An 11,469-nucleotide genomic window follows, 5' to 3' on the forward strand; every position below is an offset into this window, starting at 1 on the left:
AATCTAGAGGAGATTGGTAGTGGAGGAGTAATTCCTGCGCAGGGTAAGAGCCTATGCAGTGAACTGAATGATAGGAGAAAGTCCCTAGATGCCTTCAGAGTGAAAGTCTGCAACTGACAGAAGGCTGGCCCTCCCTGGGTGTGAGACAGAGGGAGCAGCAGATGTGCCCTGTGTGAAGATATTTAGTGTGTCTGGTTGCTCCCAATTCTCTGAGGTGTATTGGGATAACTGGTTTTGGTAGGTTTTGTTGGTGGGCTCTTGTTATGTTCATATCATGTGTTTAGGAGGAGTCTAAGGTGTGGCTTGGGGATGCATGTCACCCCACTGTCATGGTCAAACCACTTCTAGTAATATTTACACTTAAAGCTCCAATCCTCCCCTATAGGGTAGTGGACAGATTAAGATAGTCCGCCCCCTGAAGCTAATGGAATCCACTGGATTCCTGAATTGCCTCGGGAATTCCCAGAAGATAAAGCAGGTGATTCTGTTGAAGCCCTTGTCATGCTGTGGAACAACAAACGTGCTGTGAGGTTGATCGGGCACAAGTAAAACCTCATAACCGTGCCTACTGCCTACTGAGGGCAGAGAAGAAGGCCCACTTCTCTGCTTCCATTACATCCTCAAGTAGCTGTCCAGTGGACCCTTTTTGTATTGTTAGGGGTCTGTTGACATCAACTCCAGGAAATGGAGTTTTAGACCCTTCAAGGCCCATTGTGAATTGTTCGCAAGACACTTTCAGGGTAAAGTTGCTTGCCTCCATAGCAATCTTGAAACCCCATCCACATCTACTGTAGTCCCCAGTGAGGTATCCAGTGCAACATCTGCTGCAATGTTTTGGGATCAGCTTCAGTTGGTGCGGTCTGATGATGATGAAGGTGCTTGTGATGATGCAATCAGCAACATGTTCTCTCGACCCTTGCCCTTCTTGGCTTGTTAAAGCTTGCTGAGGGTGTTTGACCGAGGGATCCAGAGTATGGTCTATGCGTCTTTGTGGGAGGGAGTTGTCCCAGTTGCCCTGAAAGAGGTAGTGATCCAACCAATCCTGAAAAAGCCCACCCTGGACCCATTGGTTTATGACAACTACCCCCTTTTTAGGGAAGGTGATTGAGAGGTTGTGGCACAGCAATGGCAAGTACTCTTGGATGAAACAGATTATCTTGATGCATTCCAATCTGAGTTCAGGCCTGGTTATAGGACTGAATCGGCGTTGATCACCCTGATGGATGACCTTTATTGGGAGAAGGATAGGGGGAGTGTGGCCCTGTTATTCTTACTTGATCTCTCTATGGCTTTTGATACTATTGACCATGGCATCCTTCTTAGTGAGATGTGTATCAGAGGCACTGTTTTACAGTGCTTTCGATCCTACGTCCAGGGTCATTTTCAGAGAATAGCTTTGGGTGATTGTCTTTTGGCCCCATGACAGTTGTGCTGTGGGGTGCCGCAAGTTACCATCTTGTCCCTGATGCTGTTTAATATTAATATGAAGCCCTTGGAATTATCATCAGGAGATTTGGGGTGAGGTATGCTGATGATACCCAGCTCTATTTCTCTGTAACATCTGAATCGGGAGAGGCGGTGCAAGCCCCGGACCAGTGCCTAGACTCGGTGGTTGGCTTGATGACAGCCAATAAACTGACTCTGCATCCTAGCAAGACAGAGGCACTGTGGGTCGGTGGTTCCTGAGTTTGGATAATTCTTCAATTGCCTGTTTGGATGGGCTCATACTCCCTCCAAAACAGCAGGTTTGTTGTCTGGGGGTGCTCCTCTAACCATCCTTGTTGCTAGAGGCCCAGGTGATCTCAGTGGCTAGGAGTGCCTTTTACCAGCTTTGGCTGGTAAGACAGCTGCAGCCGTTTCTGGACAGGAATAGCCTGACCACTGTTTTCCATGCACTGGTAACCTCCAGGCTGGATTACTGGAATGTGCTCTATGTGGGGCTGCCCTTGGTCTGGAAGCTGTAGCTGGTGCAAAATGTGGTGGCATGCCAATATATCACCCCATTGCTGAAAGAATTGCACTGGCTGCCCATTAGCTACTGGGCCAAGTTCAAGTTTCTAGTATTGGTGTACAAAGCCCTATACCCTTTATCGATCTTTCTGCCGCTTCCGACTCTATAAACAGATCCAGGCAATGGGAGAAATTACAAGGTACCAACGTTGACCGCAGATTCTTACAGCTGATTCAAGAACTATACAGCAACACCGAACTGAGGGTTAGAATTGGCTTAAAAGGTGCTCTGACAGAAGCCCTTAAAACAACACGAGGCGTGAAACAGGGATGCCTCTTGGCTCCCACTCTTTTTAATATCTATATGAATGATTTGGTGCCCTGGCTAGCCCGAGTAGACTCCCCTCCCCAGCAATCAGCAATAGAAAGATCTTCATCCTAATGTATGCAGATGGTTTAGTGATCGTCTCCCTCTCTCACTTGGGTCTCAAAAATCTTCTGGACCCATTTAGCGCCTATTGCAAACGTGGACATTTGACCATAAATTACGCTAAGACTAAGACCACGGTCTTTGGTAAACGTAATCCAAAGCATAAATGGATTTTAGACCAACAGGTCATAGAGCAAGTCCGTTCATTTAGATATTTGGGCATTATCTTCAGTGAGTCCCTCACATGGAAATGGCACAGAAAGGCAACGAAGCTGAAAGCAGAGAAAACAATTGGGGCTTTAATGAAGTTCTACTATAACAACGGAGGACAGTTGATTGAACCTGCCTTAAAGATTTTTGGTAGCAAAGTGGTCACACAAATGGTCTACGGCGCAGAAGTTTGTGGGTCTGATATAGATATCATAAAAACCTTGGAAATAGCACAGAACAATTTTTTTCGACAGCTATATTCACTTCCACCAGGAATTCCAGCAGCTTTTCTGAGAACTGAATCTGGTTGGCCATCAATAAAGACAAAAGCGGAGTGGCTACAGTTAAATTATCTTAAACGAATAGCCACTCTGACAAATGAACGCCTACCAGCATTGTGCTACATGGAGATGAATAATAACCCAAACTGGAAGTTAATGTCCCTCAGACTCTTAAATAGTTACCATCTTCCCGAGTTGAATTCCCTCCTGGGTATGGATAAGAGGCACCTAAGGGACTGCCTCTTCTGGATTGATGCCAGAAGGGATTTGCAATTAATTAAGACCTCCAGATTCTCTCCATGGTTCGCTTCTGTGAAAACAGAACAGTTTAGAGCCAGTTACTTGACAAAATTAATGCCAGTCTCCCTAAGAAATGCTTTTATGGAACTATGTTTCCAAGTTATGCCAACTGCAGTCAATACAGATGCTACCAAAAGGTGCCATTTGAAAATAAGACTGTGTATTTGTGACCAAGCTCAGGTGGAGGACAGTGTTCATAACATGCTAATGTGCCCACTTTATGGACACCCAAGAGAGATTCCTGTAACCTCTGTTTCTCAGGGAAGCAGGATTACCTTAGTAGAATTAGTACAATATCTCCTGAGTGATACTAACAGCCATGTGACTCACAAAGTGGCTCTTTTTGCTCTTGCTGCAAAAAAGATTAGAAATAAATAACTAGATAAAATAGCAATAAACTGCTGGGGAGATTCTGATCTTTAAATTGTGCTAGCCGACCCTAAGTCTGAAATTTTTATAATATAGGTCGCAACTACCTGTTCTTTGTATATTTTATATATCTCTGTATGTTTTATATTTCACATTTTTACATTTTAATGTATTTTAAGGTATTTGTCATGGCCTTTGGCTAGTACAATAAATTTGTTTTGGGAAAAATGTCATGCTGGATCAGTCCCTTTAGACTGAAGCCTCTTGGCATTCATAAGCAGGAATCTATGTGATGGCCTCCCCTATGTCTTTATTCCCATCATCTAAAATTTAGAGGTATACTGCCTTTTAACATGGAGGCTCCATTAGCTGGAGCAGACAAATAGCTATTGATTGTCTTGTTCTTCACAAAATTGTTCAATGTTTTTAAAAAGTGTTCTGTGTTGGTAGCCTTCACCACATCCTGTGGTAGAAAATTCCATACATTAATTAAGCACTTTCTTTTGTAAATCCTGAACTAACTGTCTATCAATTTAACCAGGCGAACCAAAGTCTTAAAATTATGCAAGGGAGAAAGAATTTCATCTGTCTACTTCCAGGATTTGATCAACTTTTGGGGGGCAAACTTTCCAATAAGTTTGGGGATGGGGCAAACTTCTGAAGCATGAAATGTCTCTCATTAGGAAACATTACATAATGGTGATTACATAATAGAGTTGCTGTGACACAGGTTTAGAAACTATTCTCTATTCCTTTCACCATACCTTGGATACAGACTAGGGTTGCCAGGTCCATGGGCTGAGACTGATCCTGTATCTTTAGGAGAAGAGAAAGTCAGCCAAGTGCAGGTGTTCTTGCAACTCTGTAATGGGAAAAACCACCAGGTGGAATTCTCCCGTCCCCCTGCACAACTTTTAAAGATACAGAAGACCTCTTGGAGGCCGGGGGGGGGGGGGGAGGGAGAATTCCACCTTGTGGTTTTTCCCATTACAATGTTGCAAGAACACCTGCACTTGGCTGACTTTCTCTTCTCCTAAAGATACAGAATCAGTCTCAGGCCATGAACCTGGCAACCCTAATACAGACACACTTGTGGTTATGCACTTCAGTGCTTCTCCACCTCTCTCTTTTTTTTAACCGGAGACACATGATGCTAGTCAAACTCCACCCCTTTTATTTCAAACCTTGGGAAAATACAGCTCCAGTGCGTTTTTCTGAGGAATCAGCTTGAAGCTGAAATCAAAACTGTCTGGTAGATCAACTTGTTTCCATTCCATTGTGTGTTCAATGAAAATGCTTTGCAGAGACAGTGACTGGCCCGGCACTGGAAAAGAAGTGTGTCCATCCATGGGCAAACACATTATAAATGTATTTTAAACCAAAACTAGAGAAAACAGTCTGGCTGCTTTTGAAACAGCTAGCGTGTCTCCAAACTTAGTTAGATCTCTTTCACTTATGGCTATCCAGCAGTGTGTAGCCTGTGTACCTTGTGTTTGACTGCTGCACTCATTTAAGATACTAATATGGATAACTCACAGGCTGACTTGGTTAAACTTTTGAATTAACAAAGGACCAGTGGAGCAGGTTTCTTCCTTTGCAGATCCCAACTTCCAGATACATGAGCACAGGCTTGAAAAGAACCCACAGAGATCATCCATCTCAACCTCCAATCCCATAACATTATCATTTCAGTCCATGTTTGGAGTCTGGAGTACTTCCAACTTTCATAGAACAAAAGATCCTAAGCAGGTTTGCTCAGAAGTAAGTCCCACTGAACTGAACTGATTCCATAGTAAGTGTATTTAGGATTCTAGCCTCAATGAGATTTATTTCTCAAATTCAATGGGATAAGCATTTGTTGGGATAAGCATGCTTGCATGCTCTTAACAGGGAGATGTCCCCTCTAGCCAGAATTTGGAGACACCTCTATGCTTGTTTACTGTGATGTACTGGTTAAGGTGTTGGACTATGACCTGGGAGACCAGGGTTCGGATCCCCACACAGCCATGAAGCTCACTGGGTGACCCTGGGCCAGCCACCCAGAGGGAGACAATGGTATACCCCCTCTGAATACCCCTTACAATGAAAACCCTACTCATAGGGTCACCATAAGTTGGGATCGACTTGAAGACAGTCCATTTTCTTTCTTTTTTTCAGCTTCCTACTGGTGGGGTTATTTCACTTCTCTTCCTCTTCTTTTGTTAAGAGATGCTGATCTCTTACTAGCATAATTCTCCATTAAGCCACAGGAGAGAGAAGCATTCTCAGGCTTCTCTCCCAGATGATCCCAATAATGGATTAAATCTACTATCTTCTTCTATCTTTTCTCTCCAAGCTACTTGTTGTTGTTATGTGCCTTCAAGTCGATCACAATTTATGGCGACCCTAGCATCTGTCATGAACTACCCTGTTCAGATCTTGCAAGTTCAGGTCTGTGGCTTCCTTTATGGAACCAATCCATCTCTTGTTTGACCTTCCTCCTTTTCTACTCCCTTCTGTTTTTCCCAGCATTATTGTCTTTTCTCGTGAATCATGTCTTCTCATGATGTGTCCAAAGTATGATAACTTCAGTTTCATCATTTTAGCTTCTAGTGATACGTCTGGTTTAATTTGGTCTAACGCCCAATTATTTGTCTTTTTCACAGTCCATGGTATGCTCAAAGCTCTCCTCCAACACAGCATTTCAAATGAGTTGATTTTTCTCTTATCTGCTTTTTTCACTGTCCAACTTTCACATCCATACATAGAGATCAGGAATACCATGATCTGAATGACCCTGATTTTAGTGTTCAGTGATACATCTTTGCATTTGAGGACTTTTCTAGTTTTCTCATAGCTGCCCTCCCCAGTCCTAGCCTACTTCTGATTTCTTGACTATCGTCTCCATTTTGGTTAATGACTGTGCCAAGGTATTGATAATCCTTGACAAGTTAAATGTCCACGTCAGTTTCAGCTATCCTAAGCATGACTGCACAGGAGTAAATCCCATTTAACTCAGTAAGCATGCAAATGATCAAACCTGCCCTCCCCTCCTCCTCCCTCCCATCACCTCCCTTTTGCCCCTTCACCCTTCCCTCCTCCCCTTCTAATCCCCTCCTCCTCATTCTGCTCCCCTCTCTTCTCCCTCCTTCCCTCTCCTCTACCCTCCCCCATGGTCAGTACCTATCCTAACCATGATTGCATGGGAGTAAATCTCACTGAACTCAATAAGCATACAAATGATCAGGCCTGCCTTTTCCCTCCTTCCCATCTCTTGTTCCTTCCTCCTCCCCTACCCACTCTAGCCCTCCCTCCCTCTTCTCCTCCTCCTCCCTCATGGTCAGTTTTACATATGCTGAGCATGATTGCACTGGAGTAAATCCCACTGAACTCAGTAAGCATGCAAATGATCAAACCTGCCCTCCTCCTCCCCCCGCCTGCTTCCATCCCCCTCCCCCTCCTCCCCTCTGCCCTTTCTCCCCTCCCTCCTCCTCCTCCCCTCCCCATCCTCTGTGGTCAATTTCACCTATCCTAAGCATGATTGCAGGGGAATAAATCCCATCGAACTCAGTAAGCATGCAATCATCAATCCATTCTCAGCAAACTTGCACAGGACCCCATTTCTTGCCTCCCGGATTAAAAAGCAGAGAAATTCACTAATAGGCAAAAAAAAAAAACACCTTGTGGTTGAAGAACGTACCTGTAGCCAACAGATATTTCTATCAAACTTTAAAAAGCAGGGAAATTGGGCAGCTACAGTGAATGCACAAGGGGAGCAGGAGACCTGACTTCCTCTCTGTGATATTGTATTGCCCTACAAATTTGTCAAAATGCAAACACAATTTGAGTTGGTTTTTCACAGGCCAATCCACTTCCTGTGTAGCTGGGAAGAATTTGGTTAATGACTGTGCCAAGGTATTGATAATCATTGACAAGTTCAATGAAGTACAGCAATACTTTGCAACACTAAAAAAAACTTCAAAAACAATTGCAGAATAATGGCACTAACTATTCTGCAGAATAGTTTCCAATGGACATGAGGAGTGTCTCTGTTTGCACAAGATAAAACAGTGGGAGGTGAAATATTTTCTAGCAAAATTCTAGATGTGGTGTATGTGTTTAATTGACCATGCCCACCTTTTCCTAAGTGAAGTGATATAAGGATAGCAGGCTGAAAACATGCATCTTGGGCAGGCCAAGTTTGATTTTTCCAACAGCTAGATTCATTGCTTAAGTAGCAACATATTGTCACGTCTAATTTTACATAAAACTGCAGTTTCAGATTCAACTGTTAATGAACCCAAAATAGAACATAACCTCCATTTTGAAACACAAAAGGCTATCTTCGCCATCATATGACATTGATCAATAAAAGGGTTTGAAATTAATAAAAATAAATTTGACATAGATTTCTAGGATGAATAACGAGAGAAATATAATTTTCTAGGATAGATTCTCTGTAGAAACAGTAGTACACAGGAAAGAAGCAAAGTAAGAAGAACACCAACAAACATACAAAAACGTAATTCTCCATCTTTGGAGATGGCAGGTGTTGCCACTATTCACCATATGCTCAGAGGCACATGTTACCAATTTTTTCCAAGCTACACAGGAAGTCCAACCCAAATTGTGTTTGCATTTTTACAAATTTGTAGGGAATCCTACAATTGCTCTTGGTTCTCACTGGGTGGTAAGCGGCAGTAACGCAGCCGAAGCTCTGCTCATGGCCAGAGTTCGATTCCAGCAGAAGGAGGAAGTCGAATCTCTGGTAAAAGGGGTTGAGGTCCACTCAGCCTTCCATCCATCCATGGTCGGTAAAATGAGTACCCGGCATATGCTGGGGGGTAAAGAAAGGCCGGGGAAGGAACTGGCAATCCCACCCCATATATACGAACTGCCTAGTAAACGTCGCAAGACATCACCCTAAGAGTCAGAAATGACTCGCACTATAAGTGCGACACCTTTACCTTTACAATATCTCAAGAGGAGGTCAGGTCTCCTGCTCCCCTGGTGCATTCACTAGAGCTGCCCAATTTCCCTGATTTGTAAAGTTTGATAGAACTATCTGTTGGCTACATGTACATTCTTAAGCCGCAAGAGTTTTCTGCCTATTAGTGAATAATTATTCATATTTTATTAGAAAGGCAATTAGTGTCAGTAATCAAATATTTTTTCTAAACATGCAATCAGTTATGGAGAACAGATACTAGAAAGGAGAAACAACAAGATGAAAAATATGGGCTGATTCTGCTCCTTTCTCTGCTTTTAACAATGCTTGCCATCCCCTTCCTATTAGTCCAGGAAGCAGGCAGGCACACATATATTTACTTATGTTAGATTTGGCTACCATAAAATATCTACAGTGCAATCCAGTCATGACTAAAGCAATGGAAATGGACAAGTCACAATGGCTAAATTTGGCTGGATTGTACCCCTAATGAATAAAATATGTTAGACTTTATTCAGTATTATACAATTGCTGGTACATATAATGCTGGAATATATAATTATATAATATATATAGTTATATATTATATATTGAAATATATTTCTTCAAAAAAAACCAATTATACACATAACATAGATAATAGATATCCATACATATAGTATCTTTCTTAGGCTACTATCATGCTGTAATCATGTGATGACAACCTTCTAAATTCTGTGGGGTTATGGCTGTGGTGGCAGGCTGGCAAGTGGGTGGCAGTCACAGGGAGGCAGGCAGTCCAGGTGAGACAGCAGGGTCTATGCAAGGATGGGCAAGGATGGGTGAGGTGTCAGGGATGCTGGGCTAGGGAGGGGGCTGGCCTCAATTAAATGGCTGGGAGACTGGTCAAGGCACCAGGGAAAGGTGTGGGCAAGCTGTGGCAGCCTGGGCAAGGAACAGGCAAGGCTAGGCAAGTCCGAGTGGGTCAGTGGTGGCTGCTATGTACCAAAACCTGGAGGCACTGGGGGTGGTGGTGAAGGGGGTGGGGCATGTGTCAGGTTCCCGATCTTGAGGTTAGGTGTCAGGGTTGGCACACAAAAAGTACAGAAGTGGAAGCCCCTAGTATAGTATAATTAATGGTAGCTTAATAACTATCCTTATGATACTAAATAGGGTGGGAGGGTCAATGTATTGTCCTCCCATAAGGACCCTGTTGGTGGAAGCTAGACTCACCCATATGAGTCTAATTGGCCCCTCCCAGCTGCGTCCCAGATTAAAGCCCAATTGCCTTTGTTCCACATAATGCAGTGAGAGTTACAGCCACTTTCTATAAAGCCTCACTTAAGTTCCATTTCCTGGTGATGTTACCATGAGACCAAGATATAAATGTGATTAACATTAAAGTATTATATTATTATCAGATTAAATTGCTAACAACTGTCAAGAGTGAACTCATCTTAAGTATGGCTCAGAGTCAAGCATAGATCTGCAACTCCTGAAAGATCAAGCTAGCTAAATGCGGGCTGAATGGAACAACTATCAGATGGATCCACAATTGTCTACAGAATTGTACTCAAAGAATGCTTCTCAAACTGGGGGGAGGTAACAAGCTGGGTACCACAGGGCTCACTCCTGGGCCCACTACTCTTCGACATTTTTATTAATGACTTGGATGAGGAAGTGCAGGGAATGTTTACCACATTTGCAGATGACACAAAATTGGGAGGGATAGCTAATATCATAGAAGATAGAAGTAAAATTCAAAGGGATCTTGATAGGCTGGAGCATTGGGCTCAAAACAACAGAATGAAATTTAACAGGGATAAATGCAAAGTTTTACACATAGGAAAAAGAAACCAAATGCACAGTTATAAGATTGGGGATACTTGGCTCAGCAATAAAACATGTGAGAAGGATCTTGGAATCCTCGTTGAACACTAGCTGAATATGAGCCAACAGTGCAACGTGGCTGCAAAAAAGGCAAATGCTATATTAGGCTGCATTATTGTTTCCAAATCACTTGAAGCACTAGTTCCCCTCTATTCGGCACTCGTTAGGCCTCATCTTGAGTAAGATGTCTAGTTCTGGATACCACACTTTAAGAAGGATGCAAACTAACTGGAATAGGTTCAGAGGAGGGCAACAAAGATGATTAGGGGACTGGAAATAAAGCCCTATGAGGAGAGACTGAAAGGACTGGGCATGTTTAGCCTTGAGAAGAGAAAACTGAGGGAGATATGATAGCACTCTTCAAGTACTTGAAAGTTTTTTACATAGAGGAGGGCCAGGATCTGTATCAACCCAGAGAGCAGGACACGGAATAATGGGCTCAAGTTAGAGGAAGCCAGATTTCAGCTGAACATCAGGAAAAACATCTTAACAGTTAGGGAAGTAGAACAATGGAACCAGTTTCCTAGGGAGGTGGTGGGCTCTCTAACACTAGAGGCCATAGTTAGACAGCCACCTGTCAGGTATGCTTTAACTTGGATACCTGCATTGAGCAGGGGACTGGACTCTATTGACCCCTTCCAATTCTAGTGTTCTATGATTCTATGACCCTCATGTAGTCAATCCGGATTGCCTTGATGACAACCAGAGTGAATGGGAACCTGCCCAATCCAGGCTGCTTAGCAGGCAGCCCTAGTAATTTACAAATTCCACATTTTTTTTCTTCCAGGAGACACATGTGAGGGACCTCTTTGGCACAGCAGTAACTTTTGGATTGGAATTGGCTGAGTGATGTGGAGAGCTGATTGCCCAGAGAACGGGAGGTTGACAGAAATGCCTCCAAAAGCCTCTCTAAGTTCAAATGAAAGTATAAAATGTGCTTGGGACAGGGAAGAGTCTATGGGTTTGGTATTTTGGGAGGGACATTTAAAATGTGCTTAACATTCTCCTTGGCAAGGCTGTGTTCCAGTTAGCCACAGCGGAGGAGCTTCCAGTGGATTGTTTTGCAGGAGTGGATCAATGTATCCCATTGGTTGGCAGCAGTAGCTGGGAGGAACCAGCCACACATATAAAGT

The sequence above is a fragment of the Rhineura floridana genome, chromosome 10 (assembly GCF_030035675.1).
Source record: "Rhineura floridana isolate rRhiFlo1 chromosome 10, rRhiFlo1.hap2, whole genome shotgun sequence".
Classification (NCBI taxonomy): Eukaryota; Metazoa; Chordata; class Lepidosauria; order Squamata; family Rhineuridae; genus Rhineura; species Rhineura floridana.